Source organism: Aquarana catesbeiana, linkage group LG01, assembly GCF_042186555.1.
Source record: "Aquarana catesbeiana isolate 2022-GZ linkage group LG01, ASM4218655v1, whole genome shotgun sequence".
In the NCBI taxonomy this organism is placed as follows: Eukaryota; Metazoa; Chordata; class Amphibia; order Anura; family Ranidae; genus Aquarana; species Aquarana catesbeiana.
Window position 1 is genome coordinate 896956507 of NC_133324.1, and position 20221 is coordinate 896976727.

A 20221-nucleotide genomic window follows, 5' to 3' on the forward strand; every position below is an offset into this window, starting at 1 on the left:
CCAACAGGACAACGATCCTAAGCACACAACCAAGATAACAAAGGAGTTGCTACGGTACAAATCTGTGAATGTCCTTGAGTTGCCCAGCCAGAGCCCAGACTTGAACCCAATTAAATGTTTCTGGAGAGATCTGAAAATGGCTGTGCACCGATGCTCCCCATCCAACCTGATGGAGCTTGAGCTGTCCTGCAAAGAAGAATGGGAGAAACTGCCCAAAAATAGGTGTGCCAGGCTTGTAGCATTATACTCAAATATTTCAGGTTGTAATTGGTGCCAAAGGTGCTTCAACAAGGTATTGAGCAAAGGCTGTAAATACTTATGTACATGGGATTTTTTCTGTTTTTTATTTTTAATAAATATGCAAAGATTTCAAATAAACTTTTTTCACGTTGTCATTATGAGGTATTGTTTGTAGAATTTTGAGAAAAATAATGAATTTAATCCATTTTGGAATAAGGCTGTAAAATATCAAAATGTAGAAAAAGTGAAGTGCTGTGAATACTTTCTGGATGCACTGTATTTCTAAAGGTGCTATTGACATGAAATTTACACCACATGTCGGTAACATGTTGATAATATGAAATCCATACATACAAAGAAACCAAAACAAATAAGTTCAGAAATTAAGTTATGTGTATTAACCCCTTCCCGCCGACCGAACGCATATATGCGTCCTCGGCTTTCCGGGGTTATACCGGGATGATGCCCGCAGCTGCAGGCATCATCCCGGTACCGTTGTTTTCAGCGAGCGATCGGCTACCCGAATATAACAACCGATGCGGCTAAAAGCCGCTCGGTTGTTATACTGGAGGAGCGGGAGGGGACATCCCCCCCCTCCCGCCGCCCCCCGCCGCTGTTACCGGGCCTCCCGTGCGATCGGGAGGCCCGGTGTCCGGTCCGCTGCCTTCGGCGGCTGGGGGCGGACTGGAACGAAGCTGCGAGCGGCTTCGTTCCAGCCTTCTTCTTGTAAATGCGGAAGCGACGTCATGACGTCACTTCCCGTTTACTCGGCTGCCAATGGCGCCGAATTTAAAAAAGTACACAGTATTCAGAATCGCCGTTTTCGGCGATCTGAATACTTTGAAATGTAAAGGAGGGATGGGGGGTCTTTTAGACCCCCCATCCCTCCATAAAGAGTACCTGTCACCACATATTACTGTCACAAGGGATGTTTACATTGCTTGTGACAGCAATAAAAGTAAAAAAAAAAAAAAAAAATTTAAACACAATTTATAAAGTACAAAAATAAATAAATTAAATAAAAAAAAAAAAAAAAAATTTTTTTAAAGTGCCCCTGTCCCCGCGAGCTCGCGCAGCGAAGAAAACGCATACGGAAGTTGCGCCCGCATATGTAAACGGTGTTCAAACCACACATGTGAGGTATCGCCGTGATCGTCAGAGCGAGAGCAATAATTCTAGCCCTAGACCTCCTCTGTAGCTCAAACCTGGTAACCGTAAAATTTTTTTAAAGCGTCGCCTATGGAAATTCAAAGGTACCGTAGTTCGTCGCCATTCCACGAGTGCGTGCAATTATAAAGGGTGACATGTTTGGTATCTATTTACTCGGCGTAACATCATCTTTCACAAAAAAATTGGGGTAACTTTACTGTTTGGATTTTTTAAAATTCATGAAAGTGTCACTTTTCCAAAAATTTGCGTTTAAAACACCGCTGCACAAATACCGTGTGATAAAAAATATTGCAACAATCGTCATTTTATTCTCTAGATTCTTTGCTAAAAAAATATATATAATGTTTGGGGGTTCTAAGTAATTTTCTAGCAAAAAATATGGATTTTAACTTGTAAACACCAAATTTCAAAAATAGGCTTAGTCATGAAAGGGTTAAAATGGAATGACACAGGGAGAAAGTACTGAACACATCAAAAAAGGGAGGTACAAAAAGGCATGGAAAACCAAGACACCAGCTGAAATCTCTCAGTAATTAAAAAGCAATCCTGTCCATTTTCAGTCCAAATTAATATCAGCTGGTTCAGTCTCAACTGATGGCTCATAAACAGGTTTCTCATTACCAAGGTGTCACACAAAAATCATCTCATGATGGGTAAAAGCAAAGAGCTCTGTCAAGACTTTAACAACCTTGTTGTTGCAAAATACAAGAAAGCGCAGTAAGTAAGGTGTACTCCTCTATGGTACTTCCATAGTACTTCCATGGTACACCCCTAATGAAGTCACGTGTGGTGTGACGCAACACGTCAGGAGGAGCCAGGTGATGTCACTTCTGTGTCACAGCCAGACTGGAAGTACCATAGAGGAGTACAGCTTACTTACTGCGCTTTCTTGTATATACCAAATATAAGTGTAAAAGTTATTAATTCGTTTTAAAATAAAGCATTTAATACTGTTTACACTATGAGGAGTTTCTTGCCTTATATGTGACCACACCTTGGACATATACAGAGAGGAGGAAGGAGAACAGAGATATACAACAAACATAAAGGAAATCCTAGGATCAAGGAGAGGGTTGCTGACAACTTGACAAGTTATATCTGATCTATATGAGAATATACAGATCCACAGATATACAGAATGTAGATCAGTGAGCGGCCATCTGTAAAATAGGATGATGCACATGGTGGATGGGTAATACTGTTGAATATAGCGGTTCACCTATGGGATTAATTTAAAGTGGACAAAAATATGTGTTTCATGGACCTTTTTATTCTGAACAGTGAAAACATGGAATTGTATGCATATAAACAGACTGTCACAGTTATGTGAAGGATTTGTGCACGATTGTTTATTGCACTATAGTTTTAACTAATTTTCAGTTCGTATGTCACAGTTTTGTTTGAAGGTTAAGACTATTGCACAGACACTGGGAGCACTTTAAAATTTCTACACTTTATTACTGCATATATTTATGAATTGATGCAACATAGGAATAATATGATGTGTACAGTATATACTGTATATGAATTGATATCTGTAAACCACTTATTATTAATAGGAATAATTGATCAATTAGGATCGTACACTAATCATCTGTTCACTATTTAGATATTTTATTTATAAATCACATAACAAATAAGAAAACCGCCACATTTAAAACACATATTTTTCCAATTGCACATGTGGAGACACATGAAACAAATGTGAGCAATTGCTTTAATATAAACATCATAACCACCTACTAATTTAAAGCAGTAGCACATAGGACTTCCCATATTAATTCTACCTAGTGTGATAGACTGTATTGCATAGTTAAGGAAAGACTGTCAGCTAAATACAAAGGATAGATATATACAGTAACTTGCTTTACATTAATGTCTTTTGGATGAAGTAAGCTGTTTGGGAAGAGATTTCCATAAAGGAGAATCTTCTTAACCACTTCCCGACCGGCTCACGTACATTTACGGCGGCAGGTTGGCTCCCCTGCATGAATCGCCGTACCTGTACGTTAGCTCCTTTAAGAGCCATAGCAGGCACGCACACATGCCCGCTGCGCGGCGTGGGAACCCGATGCGTGTGGCCGGTGGGCGCGATGTGTGCTGGCCACTTGCCATCGCGGGCACGAAAGCCAGAATGGGGATTTGTGTATGTAAATGTCAGGAACCATGAAACAGACAGAGACAGGAAATGCAGTAAAAAACCACACTTTTTAATATAATGGTAAAAATGCTACAACTGGTAAACGTAGTCAAAACATAGCCAGGGTTCGGTAGCCAAATCGGGTAGTCAGAACAATCCCAAAGGGACGTCAGCCAGGCAAGTCTTCAACAGGAACACAGCAGAGAGTCTCTAGATATGTTTGACCAAGGCGAAGGCAATTGATGAAATGAGCCAGGCAATTTAAATAGCCAGAAGGGGCTGGCTGTGGGCTTGACTGACAAGCAGGAGATAATCAACAGTGAGCCACTGTGGAACGATGAGTGCTGGCAATTAACCAACAGCTGAGCAACCTGACCACAGAGAAGGAAGGGCTGAGAGCCCAGCCCTGACAGTAAACACACAAATCCCCGTTCTGACAGGAGAGGATAGACAGATCGTCTGTTCCTACTAATTAGGAACAGCGATATGTCTCCTCCTCCAGTCAGTACACTGACCCCATAGTTAGAAACACACATGAAGGAACACATTTAACCTCTTGATCGCCCCTAGTGTTAACCCCTTCCCTGCCAGTGACATTTACAAAGTAATCAGTGCTTTTTTATTGCACTGATCGCTGTATAAATGTCACTGGTCCCAAAAAAGTGTCAAAAGTGTCCGATCTGCCCACCGCAATGTCTCAGTCCCACTAAAAAGTGCAGATTTTTTACTTGTAAAAAAAAAATGCCATAAATCTATCCCCTATTTTGTAGACACTATAACTTTTGCACAAACCAATCAATATACACTTATTGCGATTTTTTTAACAAAAATATGTAAAGGATATACATATCGGTCTAAACTGATGAAGACATTTTTTTTTTTAATTTGGGGATATTTACTATAGCAAAAAGTAAAAAAAATCTTTTTTTTTTCAAAATTGTCACTTTTTTTGTAGCGCAAAAAATAAAAACTGCAGAGGTGATCAAATACCACCAAAAGAAAGCTCTATTTGTGGGGAAAAAAAGGACGTCAATTTTGTTTGGGTACAGCGTCGCACGACCGCGCAATTGTCAGTTAAAGCGACGCAGTGCGGTATGGCAAAATATGGCCTGGTCATTAAGGGGCAGATCCTTCCGGGGAGGCCGCACACCTGTTGCTGTTTCAGTGTGTAGTAACCTAACCTCTTGGTGCCTACTGGCCCTTTAAGAGGTTTAGGATGTCGGGAGGTAGGGCGGGGTTTATGATCATGTAACCAACGAGATTGGCTGTCACGGCAGTCACATGATTGGAAAACTTTCCATTAGCCGCCGGTAACTGCTCCGAGAGCGCGCTGGAGCTGTATTTACGCTAATTCACGGAAATGTGCGGCCGCTTGAAGGCAAGGCCCATCCACTGAGAGGCGCGTCCATCCATATTAGCGTGCGGCCAGCACAAGGGGTTAATGAGTACATCTGTGCTATTTTCTTGCTTTGGAAAATAATTTGTTTATGTGCGTTGGTCCAGGGCCCCGGTGTAGATCTATGAGCTCACCAATGAACAAGTTTGGGACTTATAATATTGTTAGCTTAGCTAGATTGGGGAAATGAACTTCTATATTACATTTGTTTAAAGTTCTAATGCCAATAGTGTGTTTCTTTTTTTACTGTTGAAATTGTTGCAATGCTTGCATTAACCGTTTCTCTTATTTCTAGTGCACAGCGGCCTCTGAATAAGGTTGCATATTATTTACAATTGTTCATTTCGCGGTATCATGGAAGGAGGGTATCATCAAAACTCGGGTAGAAGCTGTTCCTGCTTACTTATTAAAGCTGACACGGATGCACTACATCCTGATACAGAAAAGTGAGTGAGCATTGTCATCCTAGGACTTGAAGTGTGTAATGCCGCGTACACACGAGTGGACTTTTTGACGGACTAGGTCCGGCGGACCGGACTCCGGCGGACAATTCGACCGTGTGTGGGCTCCAGCAGACTTTTTTTCCCAAAAGTCCGACAGTCCTAGAAATAAAACATGATTCAAATCTTTCCGACGGGCTCGAGTCTGGTCGAAAAGTCCGCTCATCTGTATGCTAGTCCAACGGACAAAAAGCCACGCTAGGGCAGCTATTGGCTACTGGCTATGAACTTCCCAATTTTAGTCCGGTCGTACGTCATCACGTATGAATCCGTCGGACTTCGGTTGATCGTGTGTAGGCAAGTCCGTTCATTCGAAAGTCCGTCGAAAAGTCCGCCTGTGTGTACGCGGCATTACTGGCAGAATCATCAGCTGAACATAAAGGAAGAAAAGCCTAAAATTAAAAAAAAAAAAATTAAACATTAAAAAACAAATGCAATAACCTCATCTAAAGACTGGCAAGCTGCAATATATTTTCTTTTTTTTGTTTTGTTTTTGGAATTTAAATATGCATTAAAGACAAATTATAGATTTTCCCTGCAGCTCTTTCACATCAAAACCCCAGGGGCCAAAGAAGTGGTCACGTGATCCTTGCCAAAGAGAAGGATATGTATCAAAGCATCTGATTGGTTGCTTGTGCATAAAAGCCACCCCCCCCCCCCCCCAAGCTCCTTCTGCATTTACCATTTATCTTAACTTTGTTATATTTTTTTATAAGTGATTATTATACAAAACAATAGTACTTTATGGTGAAGTTTCACTTGTGTGTGTATGTGCTGTAAACGCCACTGTAAAATACTATGGGGCGGTATAAATAAAATAACAATAACACCAAAGTTCCTATTAAATAAAATCAACAATACTTTCACAATGCCCATAATATTTTATTTAAACAAAAGATCTCATTTTATTTGATTTAGCTGTTCTAATAAGTGATGTTGTGAGATAACTAGGAAATAACCAATTCAGCTTCGTACCAATGCATATCATTACTGAGTTCGCTTAACATTCAACCATTCGCATTGACGTCTTAAATGATTTAAACTAGATATTTTTTTTTTCCTTACCCTAACGTTGAATGCGATGTTTGGATATAATTCAACACAGGAGAAAAAAGCATTACGTCTGTTGTCAAAATCTGATGATAGAGAAGAGGTTCTAATAATACCTTAAGTCAGCCCGATACTGGTACTTTGATTTCCGTGTGAGGTTTGTATGCAACTAATATAATGCCGCGATGCTAAAACACTATTCAATGAAGCCCACGGCGGTTACCATTTACAGTATATCATCGTGGGATGACAGCTGGAATGGTGGGAGTTCATTATAAGGACCATGAATTGTTGGAGGTAATTTAGATTACAATTCAAAGTTTAATTTAAAAATCTATCAACAAATGTGAAAGTGCTCGAGGAACATTTTAAAATGCACTTTAATCTCACCGGCACAAATAGCTTTTCAGAGACCTTAAACATCATCACCTGGGTAAGAGAGAGAGAGGAGAAAAACACACTAAAACTTTACAGCATCTTTAATTAAATTACAAACACAAACGATAATTAACTTTTTTATTTTTATTTTATTCATGTCATTGTTTCTCTCCCCCCCCCCCCGGGAGTCAATATCTCTAGCTTGCAGGGACAGAAGCGTTTATGACTTTACAGCCTTAGTGGAGTATATTCTGCGTGAGAGGATGCTTGGCGTATAAAATGTATTTTATATAAGTACATTTTCCCCTCCAAAAAAAAAAAAAATGGGGGTAAATATGAGAGGACTTGATCCATTTCCTTCCGAATAATTGAAACATTGATTTTAAAGCACGCAAAGCAATAAATTCCAACAGCTGTAAATGTGTTTCAGACAATCTGTGAAAACCATATTTCTGTTGTGTTGAATGTGACCTGTCATAGCGCTGTACATCTTTACCAGGACATAAATAAGAGACAATGGCAGCCACAGCCAAAGAGACTTTCCACTTTTAATGCTTAACAGAACAATGGATTCTATAGAGGGACAAATAATCATCTTACATGAGTTGGGAGTTCGCTATTACCGATGTTATGTAGAATGTGCATCTAAACAGGCCACCATCCCCTAAACTGTTTCACAAAAACAACAACCACTTTCATAAAAAAAAAGAAAAAAAAACAACAACTCTGCCTTGTTTAATAAAAAAAATGGAAAGCATTAAAGCCTTCTTAAAGGAGACATTAAGTGGCATTAAACTCAAAAACATTTTTTTTAATTGCAGCTGCATTAGTTATCTTTTTTGGGTCTTTTTTTGGTCTTTTTTTTTATTCTCACCTGGTGATCCAAACAGTAAGTCTGGCAATGTTCGACTTCCTTTAACAGATCAAGCTGTGCAGACAAAGTTGCAGTTAGCGGATTGAGACAAGCCATCTACAGTGCCTTGAAAAAGTATTCATAACCCTTGACATTTTGCACATTTTGTGATGTTACAACCAAAAACATAAATGTATTTTATTGGGATTTTATGTGATAGACCAACACAAAGTGACACTGTTTAGGAATAAATATCGGAAAAATGTGGGGTGCATTTGCATTCTACCCTCCTCAGTCAATACTTTGTAGAACCACCTTTCGCTGCAATTACAGCTGCAAGTCTTTTTGTCTCTACCAGCTTTGCACATCTACAGAGTGACATTTTTGCCCACTCTTCTTTGCAAAATAGCTCAAGCTCTGTCAGATTGGATGGAGAGCGTCTGTGAACAGCAATTTTCAAGTCTTGCCACAGATTCTCAATTGGATTTAGGTCTGGACTTTGACTGGGCCATTCTAACACATGAGTATGCTATGATCCATTAAACAATTCCATTGTAGCTCTGGCTGTATGTTTAGGGTCGTTGTTCTGCTGGAAGGTGAACCTCCTCCCCAGTCTCAAGTCTCAATGTGCTACATTGTGTTAGTCTTTTACATAAAATCCCAATAAAATACATTTACTTTTTGGTTGTAACATGACAAAATGAGGGGAATTTCAAGGGGTATGAATATTTTTATTTATTTATATAAAACCTTTATCCCAAAAGGAAGAAAAAACTGTTTGCTGTAACTGTCAAGTCCATCTAAATCTGCTAGTCTAACATTACCCCATACCTCCCAACCATCCCGGATTAGAGGGGACCATCCTGGCCTATCAAGTAAGTCCCTAGGTCCCAAGTATATGAGCTGAAGTCCTGGAGTCCACTGCCAGAACAAGTTCCAGCAGTGGACTCCACTCAGTGGGATATCTTCAATGAATGAAATGTGTACTCTCACACACTGCACCCAGTGAGGATTCCTGCATGCCTGTGCTTTCCGCTTCTCCCCCTCCACTTCAATTTTCTGCTCAGTAATTGGTTGCTACGACCACCGGCGTCCTAGCAACTGATGATGTGCTTTGCAGGCACCCAAGTTAGGAGGCAACTACTCTTGTGCTACCTTCAGGACCTTCAAGCTCTGTTGCCCGGCTCTCGCTTACTGCCTCCCAGCATCTCACACACGGTAAGGGGACTACCAGCTGAATCCCCACAAAAATGGCCCCTTTTTCCTGAGGACAGGACAGAGACAATGGAGAGCATTCAGAACGGGGGGAGCCCAATGTCCAAACACAGAACAGGGCTCCGGGAGAGCCGTGCATGGCAAGCCCCACCCCTCCTCTGCAGCCCTGATCTCCTATTAATTCTGTTGTGGCCAGCTTGGAGGATCTGGAGATGATTTTGTGCTTGATTGGATCTTGCCTTCTGAGTGCAAATCATGTGGGTAAAAGAATATTGGACTCCCATACAGGGAACACACTACTGTGAAAGGGGTTATGGAGGCAGCAGATTTAAATATAGACCATACAGCAGCTCTAGATCCTGGCTGCCTGAGCCCAGAGGAGAGAAGTCTGGGGCCATAAATGTGAGCAGCAGACATAATGATCCCCCTCCTCTCTCTCACCCCTTCTCTCTCTCTCATCTCCCCCTTTCTCTCTCCTCTCTCTCACACTACCGTCTCTCTCTCTTACCCCCCCCTCTCTCTCTCGCCCCATCATCTTTCTTTCTCACCCCCCTCTCTCTCACCCCCCTCTGTCTCTCACCTCCCCTCTTTTCTCTCTCTCACCCCCTTCTTTCTCTCTCATCTCCCTCTTTCTCTCTCCTCTCTCTCACACTACCCCTTCTCTCTCTTACCCCCTCTCTCTCTCTCACCCCATCCCCTTTCTTTCTCACCCCCCTCCCTCACCCCCCTCTCTGTCTCTCACCCCTCCTCTTTCTCCCACTCTCTCACCCCTCTCTCCCTCCTCTCACTCCCCTCTCACCTCCTTCTCTCTCTCTTACCCCCTCTCTCTCTCACCCTCCTCTCTCTCACCCCCCTTTCTCTCTCACTCCCTCTCTCTGTCGCCTCACCCCCTCTCTCTCTCTCATCCACCTCTCTCACACCCTCTCTCTCTCTCGCCCCACTCCCTCTCTCTCTTATACTTTCTCTTTCTCTCTCTCCTCTCTCTCTCTTACCCTTTTCTCTCTCACTCCCTCTCTCTCACCCCCTCTCTCTCTTACCCCTCTCCTTTTCCATCTCCCCCTCTCCCCCACCTCTCCTCCCTTCCTCCCCCTTTCCTCTCATCTCTCTCCTACTTTTCCATCTTCCCCATCCTCCTCTTCCTCCCCCCTCCTTCTGTAGGAGTTTCTGTAATATTTCAGGTTCTCAGTAAAAATGTGTTCTGTAGGTTGATTTTCCATGTTTCCTCAGTGTAAAAAAAAACCCTGTCATACCCCATGATTTCTCATTGCCCTGGGGCCACATGAGCACCCAGGGCACTTGCTGACATCTTCTGCGGGGTGCCCTGGGTCACGAGGTCAGCCATAATAGGCATCTATCCCAGACGGCTCGACACATTCAGAATGCCTAGGAAAGCTTCCCCTAGGCTAGTCCCGGCATCTGGGGTCTGTGCTGGGAAAGGGGATTCGGGGGGTGGGAATAAGAGGATTTATGCTGGAGGATATTTGTAGGAGCATTTGCAGGGGGGGGGGGGGTTGTGCTTGGTGAACAGGGCAATAACAGGAATTGTGCTAGAAGGTGGGCAGGGTTATTTATGCTGGGAGGGAATTTAAAAGATTTGTGATGGGAGATAATTTGGAGGATAGAGCCATTGTATTGGGAGGGGTCGGTGTGCTTGTAGGGGGGATTTAGGGGGTAAAATAGAGAATTTATGCTAGGAGGGGTGTGGGGAGAGGATTTTTGCTGAGAGTGGGGTATGTAGGTGGATTTGAGGTGGTAGGGAGATTTGGAGATAAAATAAGAGAATTTATGCCAGAAGGAGGGGCGAGGGAGGAGGATTTTTGCTGGTAGTGGGGCTTGGGGAGAAACTGGGGTGGTAGGGGGGATTTGGGAGGGTAGGATAATTTTTTCTAGAAGGAGGGGTTTGGGGGGAGGGAGGATTTCTTCGGGGAGGGCAAAAAATAAAAACCGCAGGAGTGATTAAATACCACCAAATGAAAGCTCTATTTGTGGGGAAAAAAAGGACATCAATTTTGTTTTGGTACAAAGTCGCACGACCGCGCAATTGTCAGTTAAAGCGACGCAGTGCTGTATTGCAAAAAATGCTCTGGTCATTAAGGGGGTAAAACCTTCTGGGACTGGTTAAATATGTTGCGCTATGTAGGTACCTCTGTTATTGCATGAGAGACTTACAAAGAGTGTACAGGATCCCCGGATGGTTTAAAGAGCAAGGGTTATTGAACAAACCAAACTTATCCAAACATCCCTGGTTGAGTGGACGGAACGCTCTGTATTGAAGGATATCTGATGAGTGAGTAGAGATAATGGTAAAGGATTCACTCACAGTGGTGTGGAATAGAATCTTTTGGCATGGAATGTAAAGCATTAAAGGAGTTGTAAACCCTTGTGGTTTTTCACCTTAATGCATTCTATGCATTAGGTGAAGAACCTCCTGTGCTGCAGCAATCCCCCCAGAGCCCCCCTTTTTCTTACCTGAGCCCGATCGTTCCAGCGACGGAGACGAGCACAGCAACTCCAGCCGCTGTCTCGGGTCCTCATTGGATAGATTGATAGCAGCGAGAGTCATCGGCTTGTGCTGCTGTCAATTAAATCCATTGACACGTGAGCCGGGGGGGGGTGGGAGTCCTGCTGTCTGTGTCAATGGACGCAACAGCTGACTCGGAAGTGCCCCCCCCCCACGAGTGCCTCCATGGAATGTGGCTCACTGTGGGGGCACTCGATGAGGAGGAGGAGCCAGGAATGCCGGCAGGGGAATTCAGACCTATACAGAACCACAAATCTCACTGAATGATGCCTTGCACCCAGTGTTAATGTTATACCAGAGAATCAGGCATCAAATAGCGAAAGTAATTGTATATATTAAAAATGTATTCAATTTGTAACCAAACATAAGGTGATTTGAACATGGTACAGACATTAACTGACACACCAGGTATTTAGTGGAAAATATGCAGGGAAATTCCACCTCCAGAACAGCATAAACAGTAACAACACCACCTGAAGTACAACCAGGAGCAGTAATGGTATTGGAACTACCAACAGATAGGACTATACTGCTAACATACACTGTGGGTGGCAATGTTCAGCCTAAGCTGATTGAATAGGCTGATTGTGTGGCAGGGGTAAGCTCACTTGCTGGTTGCTGCCTGGCTTACCAGTGCCCATCAATGCTGACCACTAAAAACTGACCTACCTGACCCACACTGACCTACCTGACACACACTGACCTACCTGACACACACTGACCATTACACTGACCTACCTGACACACACTGATCATTACACTCACCCACACTGACCTACCTGACCCACACTGATCTACCTGACCTACACTGACGCACACTGACCTACCTTACGCACACTGACCTACCTGACACACATTGACCATTACCCTGACCTACCTGACACACACTGACCTACCTGACATACAATTACATGCACTGACCTATCTGACCATTTAGATGACCTCCTCCTGCAGCTCAGCCGTAGTGCGCGCCCATCCCAGTAGACAGCAGGCAGGCAGCCAGAGACAGGAGAGGAGAGCTGCCAGCCCGAGCACCAAGCGGGGATCTCATAGTGCTCGACATGGCCTCATTGTAATTCCCACCTTCTGGAGCCTGCAGCGCCTATGATGGACGTCACACATCCCGTGGTCCCGGAATTGGACCAGTGGGATGACCATCATAGGCGCTGCAGGCTCCAGAAGGCGGGACCTGCTATGTCACTCGGCAGCGCTCGGAGTCAGATTGGTCCCCGCTCAGGCTCAGAGCTGATAATAGAATTGTGAATGCCCAAGAACCGGGGCTTTTTGGGAGCCCACTCGGGGCTCCAGCCCCCCTCTGGCCCCCCCCCTCCCGACGCCACTGGGCTAAGGGGAGATAAGAGGGGGCAGTCTCTAATATGGCTCTTCTGCCCACTATCATTGAAGCCCTTTAAGAGCATTGGTGCACTTGATGAAAGTCTATTTATGAACCTGCAGGCAGCAGTCAACTATAGTAGCAGTTCAATGCTCTCACAGTCAGTGGCATTGCTATGGGGTGGCTATTAGGGCTATAGCCCCGAATCTGGGGCCCATAGCCCCGAGTCTCTTGCTGCTGGGTCCCTGCCTAACCAGAGGGCTGCAGTTGCGGCAGGTGGATGAGCAGAGATTACATCATCGCTCCCTGCCCGCTCCACATCATCGCTCTTCCGCCCTCACAGAGCGGGCCTCTTCAATTTCAGAGGTACGGTGGGGAGCAGCGAGATGACATCATCTTTCATTGCCCGCCCCGCATCACCACTCTCCTGCCCTCACTAAATGGACCAGTGCTGCCAGACTGCCACCAATGCAGCGACAATGCACATTTGGTGGCACTGGCTGGTATGGCAAGTGACAATCCACATCAGTTGGCAAGTGACAATCCACATCTGGTGCCAGGCGACATGGCAAGTGACAATCCACATCTGGTGGCAGGGGACGTGGCAAGAGACAATACGTATCAGGTGACGTGGCAAGTGACAATCTGCAAATGGTGGCAGGTGACGTGGCAATCTGCAAATTGTGGCAGGTGACGTGGCAATCTGCAAATGGTGGCAGGTGACGTGGCAAGTGACAATCCACATCTGGTGACAGGTGACGTGGAAAGTAACAATCCACATCAGGTGGCAAGTGACAATCCACATATGGTGCCAGGTGACTTGGCAAGTGACAATCCACATCAGGTGGCAAGTGACAATCCACATCTGGTGCCAGGTGACGGTGGCAAGTAACAAGCTGCATCTGGTGACAGGCAATGGTAGCAAGTGACATGCTGCATCTGGTGACAGGCGATGGTGGCAAGTGACACGCTGCATCTGATGGTAGGAGATGTGGCAAGTGACACGTTCAGAGCTCCCGCTGATTCTACATTATGGTGAGTTGAACCACTTCATTATATATTAGAATGTAACAATAGACCAACCATGGTGCCATGATGATTGAAGTGCCAACACCAGCCATTGCCAGTGAAAAGATGCTTACCACTGGCGTGCAAAAAGGTTGGTGACCGCTGCTATGGGCTCTAGCCCCAGATCTCTTCCAGAACTAGCAACGCCCCTGCTCACAGTTCAAGCTTGGGGAAGGTGTAGTGTGGCATTAATTGCAAGGTACTGATTTAAATCAAACACTTCTAGTGCATAGATTTCCTGCTCTCAGCTGTTCTGTGTATGCAATAGACATGGGCCGAACACGCCCCTGTTCGGTTTGCAGCAGAGCTCCCAAACAGGGGAAATTTTCTAACCCAAACAGTGAACCCCATTGAAGTCTATGGGCGCCGAACAGGAAAAAAAAGAAGTGCCCTTTTTGAAGGCTTATATACAAGTAATTGGCCATAAAAGGGGTATGGGGGTCTGTGTACTGCCCTGGGAAACATGCACCAGTGCAACAATAAAAATGAAAAATTAATAACCACTAGCCTACCGCCCCGCCGTCATATGACGGCGGGACGGTAAGCCTCTTGTTCTGGGCGGACGTCATATGACGTGAACCCGTTTAAACAGGGCATGCGCGCAGCCCTGTACTGTCAGTGGCGCCGTGTCACCGAGACACTGCTCGTCACCGACAGGGGTGAACAGCCACTGGGCATGGCTGATTTTCACGTGAGCGGGCGTGATGAAGTCACGGCCGATCACAAATGGTAACTCCCCGCATTGCACGGCGCATGCGCGCGATAGTGAGCGTGCTGCGCGCGCAAGTCGGTTGCGGCGTGTTCCCGGGAACACTGCTCGTCACCGACGATAGTACACAGCCATTGGCCAGGGCTGTGTACCACGTGATCGGCTGTGATCCATTCACAGCCAATCACTAAATGTAAACAAAGAGCTGTCACTAGCTGTTATTAGCTCTTCTCTCCTCACACACCGTTTCCAGTGTGAGGAGAGAAGAGCCAGGAGCAGTGAGTTACAGATCTATGTTTAGTAGTGTCTGCACCAACACCACACCTGTCCCATCGCCCCCCCATTGTCATCTGTCACCCAACAGTCACCCCATAAAAGTGCACCTGTCACATAAGAGACTGCCATCAGTGACCATCAGCCCTGTCACCCGTCACCCACCAGTGACCGTGCCCTGTCACCCGTCACCCATCAGTGACCGTGCCCTGTCACCCATCAGTGACCATCAGCGGTGCACCTGTCACCCATCAGTGACCGTGGCCTGTCACCCATCACCCATCAGTGACCGTCGCCTGTCAGTGACCGTCGCCTGTCAACCATCTGTGACCATCACCTGTCACCGTCCATGGCCTGTCACCCATCAGTGACCATCGCCTGTCACCCATCAGTGACCATGCCCTGTCACCCGTCACCCATCAGTGACCTGCCCTGTCACCCGTCACCCATCAGTGACTGTGCCCTGTCACCATCAGTGACCATCAACGTTGCACCTGTCACCCATCAGTGACCGTGCCCTGTCACCCATCAGTGACCGTCACCTGTCAACCATCTGTGACCATTACCCGTCACCATCCGTGGCCTGTCACCCATCAGTGACCATCGCCCATCACACCATCATCACCTCTCAGTGAACGTCACCTGCCACCCATCGCACAGCCCATCAGGGACCGTCACCTGCCACCCATCTGTCACCCGTCGCACAGCTACCCGCCACACAGCCATGTCCAAAAGAGCATATACTAGTGAGGAGCCGTTCCAGATCCTCTCCATGACTGATGAGAGCATCGGGGAGTTCTCATCAGATTCCAATTCTGATTCCAAATCAAATTCGGCATTTGAAATGATCGAGAGTAGTAATGATTCGGATGAAGAATGGGTCCCTCCTAAAAGGGCACGACACTCTGAAAATCAGGAAGCCGCCAGCAACCAGGATTATATTCCCAGGCCCAGTACCAGTGCTGCTGCCAGAAATAGGCCCCAGGAACAAAGACCCAGTACCAGTGCTGCCGCCCACAATAGGCCCCAGGAACAAAGGCCCAGTACCAGTGCTGCCGCCAGCGATAGGACCCGCGCACAAATGCCCAGGCCCAGTACCAGTGCTGCCACATCACACCTGAGTACCAGCACAGGAAATTCAACTCCCCCAACTACTGGAGTGTCACGTCTCCCAAGAGCCAGGGCCCCTACATACATGCCAGATGGTCTTGCCAACCCAACATGGCTGCCTTCCAACTCGGGATCACCAATTATTCCCCCTTTCACAGCACAGCCAGGTGTGCAGGCCAACACCCAAAATTTCACAGAGATCAATTGTTTTCACCTGTTTTTGCCCGACACTTTGCTGCAATTCATTGTGGACCAGACAAATTTGTATGCCCAGCAGTATATTGCCAGCAACCCCCAATTATCTTATGCCCGTCCGTTTGAGTGGAGAGATTTGAATTTGGAGGAGTTCAAATTGTTTTTGGGCCTCACCCTAAACATGGGGCTTACAAAAAAAATGAAGGACATACCTATTGGTCCACCAACCCCATCCACCATATGCCCATGTATTCTGCCACAATGCCCAGGTCCCGATATGAGAGGATTATGAGATTCTTTCATTTTAACGACAACACCCAGTGCCCTCCCCGCAATCATCCAAATTACGATAAGTTATGCAAGATTCACCCACTGATAAATTTATTTTCCCAACGATTTGCAGAACTCTATGTCCCCGAGAAGCATATATGTGTGGATGAGTCCCTTGTACCATTTTCAGGCCGGCTAGGAATAAAACAATATATTCCTAGCAAAAAGGCCAAATACGCAGTAAAATTTTACAAGCTCTGTGAGAGAGCCACGGGATATCTGTATGCGTTCCCCATATATGAAGAAAGAGATTCCCAGCTCCAGCCCCCTGAGTGCCCGGCCTACATGGGCACAACTGGAAAAATCATATGGGACCTGGCTTACCCACTTCTGAAAAAAGGATATCATCTACACCTGGACAACTTTTATACCAGCCTGCCCCTTTTCAGACACCTATATATCGAAAAAACCCTGGCATGCAGAACCTCAAGAAAAAATAGGAAGGGCTTCCCATAATCCATAGTGAACAAAAAGCTGCAAAGGGGGGAAAGCGCAACACTGAGATGCAATGAAGTGCTGGCCTTGAGGTGGAAGGATAACAGGAGCATACACATGATGTCCACCATTCACGATGACACTACAGTTGTAGTTCAGCAAAGACGAGGTCCCATGGAAAAACCGACATGTGTCCAAGACTATAGTCTCTACATGGGGGGTGAATTTCAATGACCAGTTGATTCAGCCCTATTTGTCAATAAGGAGGTCCCGATTCTGGTACAAGAAGGTAGCAATTTATTTAATCCATTTGGCCGTTTACAATTCCTACATAGTCTACACAAAATCCACAGAAAGCCCCGCCCTCTTCCTAAAATTCATAGAAGTAGTAGTCACATCCCTCATCTATCAACAAAGACCCCCCCCAGAAGACCTTCACTCTGATGCTGTTAGCCGACTTCATGAACGCCACTTCCCGTACAACATTCCTCCATCGGAAGCAGGCCGAAGACGGCAAAAAAGATGTTGCGTGTGCAGCAGAAGAGGTTTTCGAAAAGATACCAGTTTCCATTGTCCGCAATGTCCCTCCCAACCTGGCCTTTGCATTGGTGAATGCTTCGAACTGTATCATACATCACTAAATTATTAGCCCATATTTTCCCCATTTTCGCTGATCATTTTCCATGCTTCCCCAAATAACCATGCCACTGCCTTCCATATGAACTGTCCCTGGCCTGCTTTTTGACTATGCTTCTGCCTACCGTTTGAACTGCTTCCACATGAACTGACCCTGGCCTGTTTTGACTATGCCTCTGCTCACCGTTTGGACTGCTTGCACGTGAACTGACCCTGGCCTGTTTTGTGACTATGCTTCTGCCTACCGCTTGGACTGCTTGTACTTGAACTGACCTTGGCCTGTTTTATGGACTATGCTTTTGCCTACCGCTTAGACTGATCTGTTGCCCTGCTACTATAGTACACAGGGGTCTCACATATGTGAGGGTCTCCAGAATAGTTTTTCCGGATCGAGAAAACAATTTTTTTTGTTTTCTCCGGGTTTTGTAATTTCCGGACTAGTGTCTGGAGTCCGGAGGCTTCATAGAGATTTGGGTGGGTCGAAGCCTCTACCCCTGTGCCCCTGTGCACAGGTCTTACCCGATTGCGGCCCTCAGCTGCTGACTTACTGCCATCATGCCTTTGCCTGCCGCATGAATGGACCACACCTCTGCCTGCTACCTGGACTATGCAAATAATTAGCTGTAGCAAGAGGCAGTATGTTTATGAAGGGCTAGAGAGTGGTACAATAATGAGTGTCTGCAGGTAACAGTGTACCAGGACCAATATTATGGCTGTGCTGGCTGTCTCTGCCTGGACAATTTCTATGGACAAATGCTTTGGCTGTGCTGACAATATCCTTGTGCTGACTATAGACAATATTCCTGCCTGCTGCCTGGATAATTACTATTGCTGTCGCTAAGCACATCCCTGACTGCCGCCTGGACCAGTGCTCTCTTCTGTAGACACTACTAAAAGCACAGGTAATACTTTTTTTTTTACCCTTTCCGCAATAGAATTTATTTTGGATTGTAATTCTTGGTATGTACATGCTATGTGTTAGAAATATGAAGGGCCTTCAAAAATGATAGGTTGCCAGGAAATTATCTATGTAATGTATGCTCCTAGAACGCCTGATGGTGCTACTTGGATGTTGGGCCTCTGTATGTGGCGAAGCTGTGTAAAAGTCTCACACATGTGGTATCCCCATACTCAGGAGGAGTAGCAGAATGTATTTTGGGATGTCATTTTTGCTATGTGTTGGAAATATCTTATAAATGGACAACTTTGTGTAAAAAAAATGCGTTTTCATTTTTTTCCACATTTTCCAAAAATTTCTGGAAAAAAAATAACCGTTCAAAAGACTCATTATGCCTCATAGATTATACATTGGGGTGTTTGCTTTCCAAAATGGGGTCATTTTGTGGGCAATTCCTTTGTCCTGGTGCTCCAGGGCCTTCAAAAGTGTAATAGGTGGTTGAGAAATGAAATGTGCAATTTATGCTCGTAGATCGCCTGATGGTGCTACTTCAATGTTGGGCCTTTGTATGTGGCCAGGCTGTGTAAAAGTCCCACACATGTGGTATCTCCATACTCAGGAGCAGTAGCAGAATGTATTTTGGGGTGTAATTTGTTGTATGCATATGCTCTGTGAGAGAAATAACCAGTTAATATGACAATTTTGAAAAAAAAAAATCTTCCTTTTGCAAAGAATTGTGGGAAAAAATTACAACTTAAAAAAACTCACCATACTTACTTAATACCTTGGAATGTCTACTTTCTAAAAAGTGGTCATTTGGGGGGTATTTGTACTTTTCTGACTTGTTAGTACCTCAAGAAATGAGATTCACCTGATGTACTGAAGGCCTGATCAGATGTTTTCAATTTTCAGTGATTGGCACCATAGTTTGTAGACTCTATAACTTTCACAAAGACCAAATAATATACACTAATTTGGGTTATTTTTATCAAAGATATATAGCAGTATAAATTTTGGCCAAAATTTATGAAGAAAAATTACTAATTTGCTAAATTTTATGACAAAAACAAAGAAAAAAAAATGTTTTTATTTATAGCACAAAAAATAAAAAACCCATTAGTGATTAAATACCACCAAAAGAAAGCTCAATTTGTGTGAAAAAAGGACACAAATTTCATTTGGGTACAGTGTTGCATGACTGAGTAACTGTCATTCAAAGTGTGAGAGCACTGAAAGCTGAAAATTGGTCTGGGCAGGAATGGGGTTTAAGTGCCCTGTACTGAGGTGGTTAAATTTGGTGCCTGGGGGGTCCCCTTAGTTTGCATGTAAAGTGGCAGATCTGTAGCATGCATAAAACATGCAGCAGCAAAAATTACATTTCTAAAGAAAAAACAACAAATCCCATTTAAAATGACTTGTGGTTACAATTACTGACACCCAGCTATTGAAAAAATAAACAAGAAAATGGCGTGCCCCCCCCCCCCCAATTCCACACCAGACCCTTATCTGGGCATGTAGCCTAGCAGGTCTGGAAAAAAGGGGGGGGACAAGCGAGCACCCCCCCTCCTGAACCATACCAGGCCACATGCCCTCAACATGGGGGGGTGTGTGCTTTGGGGCAAGGGGGCTCATCCCCACAACTGTGGCCGGTGGTTGTGGGGGTCTGTGGGCGGGGGCCTTATAGGAATCTGGAAGCCCCCTTTAACAAGGGGGGCTCCAGGTCCCAATCCCCCTCCTTTTGGTAAGCTGTTTGTCTCCAGTTCAGCGTCAA